The following is a 12,045-nucleotide window of genomic DNA, read 5'->3' as shown; positions in this document are numbered from 1 at the left end:
GAAATACACTTGTCTCGGCTCTTTTCATCTTGCTTCCTTCCTGTCCTTGAGGTATGGATTCAAATAGAATTCCCTCTGCCTGAGCCTCTCCCCGCCTCCTCCCTCAGATGATTTCTCTGAATGAGGTGCTCCCAGTGAAGACTACAGTGTTTCCTATTTCATCTTCATTGTCTTTTTTTTTTTTTTTTAAGATTTTATTTATTTATTTGTCAGAGTGAGCACAGGCAGACAAGAGAGGCAGGCAGAGGCAGAGGGAGAAGCAGGCTTCCTGCCGAGGAAGGAGCCCGACGTGGGACTCCATCCCAGGACACTGGGATCATGACCTGAGCCAAAGGCAGCCGCTTAACCAACTGAGTCACCCAGGCGTCCCTCATTGTCATTTTTAATACGTTCCTTACACATGATTTATTTAAATTATTTACTTTCTGTTTCTGATCCTTGAATACAAGCTCCCTGAGGTCAGGAATTCTACTGTTCACTGATCCTTAGCACCTAGAATAGTACCTGATACATACACAATTGGAATTAAAGTTTTCTCATTTTTAATATTGTAAAAATGTGACTTTTTTAATAAAGTATGAATTGAGTACAACAGTTGTGTTTTCTTATATAAGAAAAGCTCATTGGTTTCCCTGATTTAAAAACTCCTAGATATGGACGCCTGGGTGGCTCAGTTGGTTAAGCAGCTGCCTTCGGCTCAGGTCATGATCCCAGCGTCCTGGGATCGAGTCCCACATCGGGCTCCTTGCTCGGCAGGGAGCCTGCTTCTCCCTCTGCCTCTGCCTGCCATTCTGTCTGCCTGTGCTCACTCTTTCTCCCCTCTCTGTCTCTGATAAATAAATAAAATCTTAAAAAAAAAAAAACCTCCTAGATAAAAGCTTAATTCCTCCTGAGAATTGTCACTCAATGGGAGATTATTATCCGGTTTCCTTATTCCTCTATGTACTTCTTCAGACATAATTGTAGGAGCAGTATATTTTGTGTGAAAAGAAAAAAAAAGTAGTGTCCTTAACATAAATACGCTTAAAATCATTAAGGGACATGCAAAACTCTGTTATTGTCCCATAAATGTACTACTATTTAATTTTCTAAAATATTTAAAAAGCAAAATAAAACTGATAAGTTCCAAAAGCTGAATCACAACTGTCTCTGTGGTTAACCTAGATCACTATGGATTAGGTAATAGTGGCAGATGTCTTTGTAGTACCATCTAAATTTGATCCTTGGTTAAAACGTTCATTCTGTGGTTAGCCTAATGCCTCGGCAGAGGGACAGAAAATTGATGGCGAGAACTGATGATAGGGATAAAGAACCAAAATAACACAGAAAGACTCTAGGGAGGGACAAAGGCAAGCTGGCCCCGATCTAGTAACGTGGCCTTAAAATGTGTACAGTTTGCTTACCAGATGGTCTCTTTAGTAATAGAAAGAATCAAACCTTCCGTTAAAAAAAAAGGGGGGGGCGGACTAAAAAGCATTATTATCTTTATATATAAATCATATACTGCCGCTTCCTGACCATGCATGGGAAAAGAATGAGACACAAACAAATCAGCTACAAAGAGAAAGGGAGCAGGGGACAACAGTAGAAAAGACTATTGCCCTGAACAACTAACTCCTCAGCCCCGTATTTATTAGATATTAGACTGTAATCAACAAAGGAGCCAAAGAAGGCTACACATTAATCGTATGCTTTGTACATAAACAAGAAGGAAGGCAAAGTGTATCTGGTCAAGCAGCATAAAGTTTATAGCTGAGCAGCACATTCAAAGGGATCATCTAATTAGCTACAGGTGCTCTCAGGGACAGGGGAGATAAAGGAAAAATGACGCACGCAGCGCTCCACCCTGAGCCGGCCGGGCATCCCCAGCGGCTCAGCTTCAAGGATGTACATCGTCCTCTCCGCCGGTGGCCTGTTGCCAGGACGTGTTTTTCTTAAGACTATATCTAAGCATGCTTGATGGCTAGTATCATTTCTTATAAGTCATATTTTATAAGTCCATTGTTCTGAGGGAGAGTTACAATATACTAATACAGCAATTTCATCATTTCCTGAGACCATTAATATACCTATAAATAGTACCTTTAAATTTTTGTTTTTAAGATTTTATTTATTTATTTGAAAGAGAATGAATGAAAGAGAGCATGAGCGAGGAGAAGGTCAGAGGGAGAAGCAGACTCCCCCAGGAGCTGGGAGCCCGGGGCAGGACTCGATCCTGGAAGCCTGGGATCATGACCTGAGCGCAAGGCAGTCGCCCAACCAACTGAGCCACCCAGGCACCCTAAATAGTACCTTTAAGGGAAGCTTTCTGTTTCCAGAAAAAATTTCATGCAGCAATGGAATAATGGAGTTGGGATTATTTTCTCCCTTTAGATATCAGTTTTCCGCAACTTGTCCTGTGTTTGATGAGGGGGAGATGCTGATGATGGCAGATGTCTTAGGTGGTCATGGGGTACAAATTTGTAAATGCCTAAGCTTACCAAAAGTGTTTTTTACCAACCTCCTCACTACCTTTTGAAAGTCATTGAGGCAATAGATCAGGCTTTTGAAGGATACTATGAGAGCAGGAAGAGAAGGTCAGAACTCTGTCAGTAATTTTGTTCAAAGTTGACTAAACAGAAATCACCTAAAGTTACGAGGCAGTGGTTTTTAACTAAATTTCGAAGAATTTCTGTTTTGTTAGCATTTCTAACTCAGGACGTCACGTCTAGAGCAGCAAAAACAGCAGATAAAAAGCAAGAGTTGCTAGAGCAACTCTCTAGCATTTGTCACTAATTAATATCATCTTCTTCTTCTTCCTTTTTTTTTTTTTTTAAGGGGATTTCCAACACTTTAATGAAGGCTTGCTTTTCACTGTTGAGGTCATTGCCCTGCTAGCCTGGGTAGCTGGGGAATACAGAGTTACAGGAAGAACACACAGTAGTCCAATCAACTCTTGTTCACTTTTCAATTTGCAGTAATAAGGGAGATGTTATGGTTTTGGTCCCAAGGTGCTGCTTGCCTGTCCCCTTACCTGTACCTAGTACCCACTCCCATGCAATCTGCTTTGTGCGTGGAATTTGGCGCAGAGGGACAAGTTCACTGAGGTTTCTTTTGTGGCCAAATATACAGAAGATCTTTATAAATGCCCTCTAAGGATGTGGAAGTTTTATTTCTGATTTCATTGTGAAGGATTTGATTACATACATATCGAGTTACCTATACATATGAATATAGATATATGTGTTTAGATAAAATTTATTTATTATAGCTAGCTACCGATTTGACTGTTTATATCTTACATTTTACTTTTATGGGTGCACTTGTTCTGTCTTCTACTACTGATCTGTTTCTATACTCACCTTCTTGTATTTGTGATTGGGAAGGAGAAAGGGACTTGTGATTTTAGGTAGGCCTCATCCAGGAAAAGCTTCACTGAAAAGACGTCTTTTGAATAAAGGCCTGAAGAAAGATAGGGAGGGAGTCACACGGAACCTGTGGTAAGAACATTCTAGGGAGACAACGCTTCAAGTGCAAAATTCCTGAGGTGATCCAGAAATGTGAAACAGAGTGGGGGCGGGGAGAGTTGAGGACCGGAAGGGTTAAGGGTACATATCAAAGAGCGCCTGCCCGCCCTTCCTTCCTTCCTTCCTTCCTTCCTTCCTTCCTTCCTTCTTCCTTCTTTTCTTCCTTTCATTCTTAGAGAGAGGATCTTAAGCAGGCCCCACACCTGGCACAGAGGTTGACACAGGGCTGGATCTCATGACTGTGAGATCATGACCTGAGCCGAAATCAGGAGTCGTGTGCTGAACCAACGGAGCTATCCAGGTGCCCCCAAGCAGCCTCATTTAGAATGAGTTATAAGTAGGGAAATGGAGCAGAGTTTCATGAGATCCTGAGAGCCTACTAACATGCCATGAAACTCAGCTCTCCGTGGCAGTGTTAATCAAAGTAGAGTGCATATAGTCATCACTCAATAAACACTTGCTGGGGGGCACCTGGGTGACTCAGTGGCTTAAACCTCTGCCTTCGGCTTGGGTCATGATCTCAGGGTCCTGGGATCGAGCCCCGCATCGGGCTCTCTGCTCAGCGGGGAGCCTGCTTCCTCCTCTCTCTCTCTCTCTCTGCCTGCCTCTCTGCCTACTTGTGATCTCTATCAAATAAATAAATAAAATCTTAAAAACAAAACAAAACAAAACAAAACAAAAAAAACACTTGCTTGAACAGGAATGAATGAATGTGCTTATATGGAAGGGTATAGAAACCATGTGAACCACTGCCTTCTGTAACCACAGCTATACTTACCAATGTGGACTGTAATCTGTTTCTAATTCCCCTTCTCACAGATTTTCTTACTATACTCTACTAGCTGCTTGGGGCTGCTGTAACAAAGTATCGTAAACTGTGTGGCCCACCAATGGAAATTCATTACCTCACAGTTCTAGTGGGTAGAAGACCAAACTCAAGGTGTTAGCAGGATTGATTCTTTTTGAGGGCTGTGAGAAAGAATCTGTTCCACGCTTCTCTCCTAGCTTCTGGTACCCTCAGGTGTTCTTTGGCTTGTTCACGTGCTCTCCCTCTGTCTTCATGTCCTCTCCCCTCCATGAACATCTACCTCTGTGTCCAAGTTTTCCCACTTTATAAGAATGTAGTCATATTGGATTAGTGCCCACCCTAATGACCTTATCTTAATGTGACCATCTGCAGAGACTTCTTTTCCAAATAAAATCACCTTTACGGTCCTGGGGGTTAGGACTTCAACACCTTTTAGGAGGATCCAATTCAACTCATTCCAATCAAGATATTACTTGCATCTCTGCATTAGAAGTGTTCTGGACAAGGTCACTGTTGGCTTCACATAGATGAATCTAGTGGTCCCTTCTCAGTTCTCTTCTTAATTGATCTGCTACTAGCATTTGATAAAGTTGATCACACCCTAGACCTTGAAACACTTTCTTCACTTGGCTTCCATGTTGACATACTCTCCTGGTTTTCTTACAATATCACTGCTCACCCAAGATATTTACTCATGTCTCCCCTTTTCTCCTATATTTTAATGGTGGAAAAATCTAAGGTTCAATCCTTGGTCCTCTTCTCTAACTGCACACATAGCCTTAGCAAAATCATTTAAGCCTCTCCCCTTAAACACCATCAATATACACACTACCTCCACATATATAATTTCAATTCAGCCTTCTCTTCCATATGCCCACGTGTATCTGTAAGTACCTACATATCGCCTTTACTTGATGTCTAATAAAAATTTCAAACTCAACGTGGCAAAATGTAATTGCTAAACTTTCTCTGCGCCCTTGCTAATCTCATAGCCTTTTTCATTTCAGTTAATGACAACTCTGTCCTTCCACTTTTTAGTTAAAAACATGTGAAATCTTCTTTGATACCTTCTTTCTTTCACACTCCAAAGACAATCTGATGCTGTATCCTGTTGGCTGTACCTTCAAAATATCACCAGAATCTGACCACTCTTTCCAACCCACTGCTACTTCCCTGTAGGAAGTTACCATCATCTCTTGCTGGGATTACTGTAATCATCCCCTAACTCCCCACAGGGATACAATCCTTGTATTCTATCTTCTCTTGTCAACACCGATGCCACAGCAAACCTTTTAAAAGATAAGTCAGACCACATGTCTCCACTGTTCAAAACCCTGTGAGACATCTTCATTTCACCCAAAAAAAAAAAAAAAAAAAAAAGCCAAAATACAGAAAGTGCATTTAAATGCATTTAAGGTCTAATATGATCTGCACTTTCCTCTTTCCATGACCTTGTTCCCTAATTCTGTCTCCTTGCTTATTCTTCGTAGATACTTCATCCTCTTCAGTATACTTAACACATGCTGAGAATATTCCTCCCTTGGGACACTTACACTGACTTTTTACTCTGTTTGTATTGCTTTCTCCCCACATGTCTGCAAGAATCACTTCCTCACTGATTGAAGTCATTACTGAAATATTACTTTCTCAATAAGTCTAATTCTGATCTTATTGAAACCTACAGTTTTGCTTCCTTACATTGCTCTACTTTTCCTCCTTTGTCCGCTGTCTTTCTTACCTAGTGCCATAATCACTTTATTTTCTCATGTGTATGTTTCGTTCGTCCATGTCTTCTCTGAAGAACACTTTTCTATTTGCTGATATGTCCCAGTTAATTTGAACAGTGCTAGTGCCAGTCACATGGAAGGGACTTAATGCATTGATTTCACAATAATGTGTTCATTGATCTATAGAAAGAGGTGACTGCATATAGTAGTGACAAATCCTGAAGCCAAGAAAATTCTGATTTTAAAAACAAATAAAAATTTGGAATATGTTTATCTCTCATAACGTTTTCCACTACAGATCAATTAGATAGATCAGTCAGCTAGAGAATGATACGAAGAAGCTGCTTCAAAAATATTGAACAGACTAGTATTTTCCAATGAGTTGCCACATTTTTTCAGATCAATAATTCGATTCTTGCTAACTGTTTCACATATACATATAGATTTAATTTTAAAGACATAAACAAAAAATTGTATTTATTTATTTATTTTGGGGGGGTCTGATCTCTAGTAAGGAAAAAGTGAAATTTTCTGGCACTGATTTCCTTTCTCTGGAAAAAAAAAATCGTATCTGTGATTTATATTTGTGAATATATATGTATATATATAAAAAAACAGTCAAACACTTCCTTTTACTCATTACCACTGTTCATTTTGCACATATGGACAAGATAGAAAAACAAACAAACAAACCCTTCATCTCAGAGCATCTGTGACACTGCGGAGATCAAGTGCCAAAGAAGTCAGGGATAACAGGGAAGGCAAGAGAAGTGGTGAGAGTCAGACTTTAACTGAAATGTTAGAAGAAGAGAAAATTGGGACAATAAGATTTGCAAATTATGAAGTCCCAGAAGAAGTTAGAACACTCTAAAGAAAGAGAATAAACTACTGCAGGCCAGAATCTCATTCTCCTAACTCAAGGGAAATACAGTGTAAGTAGGTCTGATGAGTAGGTATTCCCTTGGAGTTACAAGGGGATGAGAATCTGGCCCTGTGTCTTTAATTCCTACAAAATATATTTTTTATAAGGGAGAAGAACTCTAAGAGGTGCTGATCCTGAGACGGTTGGAAAATTGTACTGTGTTAAAATAGGTTATAGAAGGTGCTCTCTTCAAGTGTCCTGGCATCACAGGCAGAATGCTATCCTGAGGCAAAATTTATTTAGATAGGCTTTTGTGATGCTTCATTTCCTAAAAAGCCAACTTTATAGAAAATGAGGGCTTGGTGTGCTGAAAATTTCTTTGAAAAATCCTTTGAGGCTAGAAATCATTATATGACATGAAGCAACCCTGGCTATCATAATAAAAAACAAAACCTATTGTCCACCACAGAGCAATCACTATTGCAGAGAACAAGTTTTGTGATCACCAAATCCCATTTGGTTTTTCTCCCCTTAGCACACAGGAGAGTACATTTCCTAGGCCCCTTTCCACTTAGGTGCAAAGAACTAGATCCATCCAAAGGAAAGAATTATTGTCTCCAAGCTAAGGAATGGAAGAGCCATTGATTCTGCTCCATTGTCAACTTCTCTTCCTCTGTTGTGGTGACACAGGCTTTTTGCTGAGACACCAGAGTTGCCGGAAAGAAGCAGCTGGATTCCTCCAGTCCCTGCTTGAAGGGAGCTGCCTTGAACAGGCACCAAATCAGCACAACTTTGTCTGAGAGACAAATACACCGTTATGTGCTGAGTCATTGAGAATCTGGCTAACGCTCTTAATAAATGATAGTCAGAAAAGGTAAGCAAATCGGTGTTGGTAAAACTGCTTGTGTGCGTGTGTAATTAAAGTATGTCAGTATTTAATGTAATTGGGTCAAATGCAAAGTAATAAGAACACAATCTGTTAAAAATGTACACACTGCCCTTTCTGTAGAAACTTAGTTGAAGTGAATAGATTCAATTACAGAGATAATTTAGTGAAAGTATATGTTCCTCACAAATACTGTCCAAAATGGAGTTACCATTGATTTTTCTAAATTGATTTCACTTACAAAATGAAAGTATTTGAATAACATTAATAGGATATAATTTAAAATAGTTAATTTTATGAAGATAAGTCAGCTATAGTTCAGTGTATATAAACTTATTATTGCCTTTGTCGGGGAAAAAAAAAATCCTCAGATAATCAAAGTAATCAAGTTACTTTTAACCCTAAGGACATGGTCAATATGCATGATAATGGTAGTTAAATTTTCATACTGCTGAACACAGTAAGAATTTGTGTCAATAACTAGTCAATTTAAAAAGCATTTCCTTAGATGCAAAGGTATTCTAAGGCTTGTACCCCTCCCCCAAGCTATTGTCTTTGAGGGACACAGATTCATGGTCTCTCAAGCCTTGTGGGATTCCCAAACCCTGCGCCAGTCGGTGGCATCCTTTAGGGAAACCACCACAACATCTCCTCCTACTGCTATCGAATCTGTTCTGTCAAATTGGTTGGAGAATGCAATGCTAGTCCCATGACACTGATTCTTTGTATCCATATCTACTTTTTTAAGCTCTTTTTATGTTTTGTTGTCATAAAAAAGTCCTTCCAGTCATCACATGTGCTTCTTCAAGAAAGCGAAGGATAAAATTTATATCCTGTAAGTTGCTACTGTTAGTTGTAATCATTACTTTTTTTTTATTTTTAAAGATTTTATTTATTTATTTGACAGGCAGAGAGCACAAGTAGGCAGAGAGGCAGGCAGAGAGAGGAGGAAGCAGGCTCCCTGCTGAGCAGAGAGCCCGATGCGGGACTCGATCCCAGGACCCTGAGATCATGACCTGAGCTGAAGGCAGAGGTTTAACCCACTGAGCCACTCAGGCGCCCCCTCATTACTTTTTAACAGATTGCGTGAGTCATTTGAAAAATCTCAGAGCAGTGACTTTTGTATAGAAAACTTCAGTTTGGGAAGATCCACAGGCTTCATTTGCTAGAATTAGATTCATTTTTTAAAGGAGTGGGTTAAGATTTTCCTTTAAAAGTAAACGTAGTAATGATCAGTTGTTTGGTTTTAATGCAGCTCTTCTCACAGGATTCTGCTGAGCACTTTGCATTACTAAAGAGTGACACAGCAAATCAAGTGAGAGATTTGTCATTACATTGTCAAAACACAAGAGGAATGGATGGCAGTGTCTCTTTTCCAAATTAAGTTACGCTTTTGTTTAGCAACAAATAATTAAAATTTACATAAGAAGATACATATAAAACAACTATTAGAAAATCAAGTAAATTAGAAAGAATAAAGGATAATTCATTTACTAGTGTTGTGGCATGCAAAGTAGAGGGCTGAATGGAACATATTTAAAACCAAACCAAACAACTTAAATCTGAATTCTTCAAAATGTTTATCTCTCGCTTTAATCCTTCCCCTGAAATCAAACCTCTTATAATGAACTCTCACTAAATGGTATTTGTCACTAAATGGTACCACCACATACTCAGACCACAAATTTAGCAATCTTCCCTTACTTATTTTGCTTTCTGCTCCATATCCAGTGCACCCATAAATCCTCTGAGTCTGACCACCTGTCACCACTTTTGTTATCATCAGCGGTGGGTAGAGCAATGGGCCACCAAAGACGTCCATGTCCCAGTTTCAGGAACCTGCAAATATGTTAGGTTACATGGCAAAGAGGAATTAGGGTTGTGAATAGAATTAAGATTTCTAATTAGTAGATTGTTAATTAATAAAATTGCTAATCATTAGGGGAAGGTTATCCTGGATTATCTGGGTGATCCCAGTATAGTCACAGGGTCCTCATACTTGAAAGAGGGAGGCAGAGAGGGACAATCAAAAATCAAGTCTGGGGACGCCTGGGTGGCTCAGTGGGTTAAGCCTCTGCCTTTGGCTCAGGTCATGATCTCAGGGTTCTGGGATGGAGCCCCACGTCGGGCTCTCTGCTCAGCGGGGAGCCTGCTTCCTCCTCTCTCTCTGCCTGCCTCTCTGCCTACTTGTGATCTCTGTCTGTCAAATAAATAAATAAAATCTTTAAAAAAAAATCAAGTCTGAGAACGACTTGAGCCCATGTTTTTTGTCTTAAGATTGAAAATAGGGCCATGAACCAAGAAACAAGGGTGGCCTCCAGGAACTGAAAAGACGTGAGAAGATTCTTCCTTAGAGACCCCAAAAGGAATACAACCCAGCTGACACCTTGATTTTAGTCCAGTGATGCCTACTTCAGGATTTTGATCTAAAGAATTACATGATGATATATTTTCACTATTTTAAGCTTCTAAATTTGAGGAAATTTCTTACAGCAGCAAGAGGACACTAATATATCATCCTGCATAAATGATTGTATTCACCACTGTGATAGATGACTAAGTGGTTTCCTTAATCCTGTGCTCATCTCTCCGAGTCTATTCTCTACAAACAAAATTGGATTACTTTAAAATGTAAATTCTATACATCATTCACTTATATGAGTCATCCAATGGATATGGTTTGAAGTGGTGTTCAAGAGCCCATGGCCAAGAAAGAACTCTGGAGAAGTCTTTGGTGCGAATGGTGTTTTAATTATAGCAGAATCCATGGTCAGAAAAAACTCCATTATAAGTGTGAAGAATGGTTAATAATGTAAGATTTTCTATCTTAAGGAGAGGAGGTACCATTAGTGTCCCAGTAAACTGGAGCTATAAGTTTCTGAAGGTCTGACTGTTGATAAGATTGTTTTTGTTTGTTTGTTTTGTTTTGTTTTGTTCTGTTTTTTGTTAGGACAGTTCTAAACTGATAGAGACTCATGCCCCGGGTGACTGTGATCTCTACTAGTTGACCATTTGTTTTTTACCTTCCTTTGTTCTTGGGCAGCCAGGGGTACCTGAGTAATGTCGCACATATCCTACCTGGAGGGGTGGGGAGGGTGGTTGCAGGGTATTAGCTTGGGCTTTTGCCTCCGCTTGCCATTTACTCTCTCATCACAATGACTTTATATCACCATCAGAATATAAATAAATTTGAGGGGTGTCTGGGTGGCTCAGTGGGTTAAAGCCTCTGCCTTCGGCTCAGGTCATGATCCCAGGGTCCTGGGATCGAGCCCCACATCAGACTCTCTGCTCAGCAGGGAGCCTGCTTCCCTCTCTCTCTCTCTGCCTGCCTCTCTGCCTACTTGTGATCTCTGTCTGTCAAATAAATAAATAAAATCTTAAAAGAAATATATATATATGTGTGTGTGTATATATATATATATATACACACACACACACACACATATATATATATATATATATACACACACACACATATATATATATTTATTTGTGATTCTCATCCTGACTCACAAGGCCCTACAATATCTGGTCTCAGTCAACCTCTCTGACTCATTGTCTATTTCTCTTTCTCTCTTCATTGTGTCCATTGCGGTCTTCTGCCAGAATCTAAAGCATTCAAAACTCATTTCTGATTCATAATCTTTGCTTTTGGGCATCCTTCTGTATAAACACTCTGGCCTCCAAAACTCTTTATGGTTGGATCTTTCTTAACTTTCTTTTTTCTGGTTATATATCCGTTTCTCAGTAAAGTTTAACTTAAACCCCCTTTTTTTCCCCCAGTCATCTTGCTTTATTTTTTCAGAAAAAAATATCACTAAATGAATCCCCTAGTTTATTTTGTGATTTTATGTTAACTTGACTATTTTCACACCCCACATACCCAAATAATGAAAACACCATGAGAGGAAAAACTGTGCTTCATCAGTGTGACAATGGTACTTAGAATAGCATCTGACACTTTATAAATGCTGCATATATATTTGTTAAATCAATGAATGAAAATATTTAGTGAAGTCAAATAAGACTTTTAAATATTAAGGCCCTACACAATGAAACACTACTACATGTTTCTTCTGAGTTAAGCTCTGAGTTAAGTTCATTAATTCTCCTACTCCAAAGATGTATATTGTCACAATATATAGCATGTGTGTATTTCATAATGTGATCATAAGTTACATAGTATGCTTTTCTATTTACAATGATGTTTAAGTTTCTCTGATCACAGAGTTTTCTGGAAAGAATTATTATCTTGT

Source organism: Mustela erminea, chromosome 2 (genome assembly GCF_009829155.1).
Source record: "Mustela erminea isolate mMusErm1 chromosome 2, mMusErm1.Pri, whole genome shotgun sequence".
NCBI classification, from domain to species: domain Eukaryota; kingdom Metazoa; phylum Chordata; class Mammalia; order Carnivora; family Mustelidae; genus Mustela; species Mustela erminea.
This window is presented reverse-complemented; position numbering follows the sequence as displayed.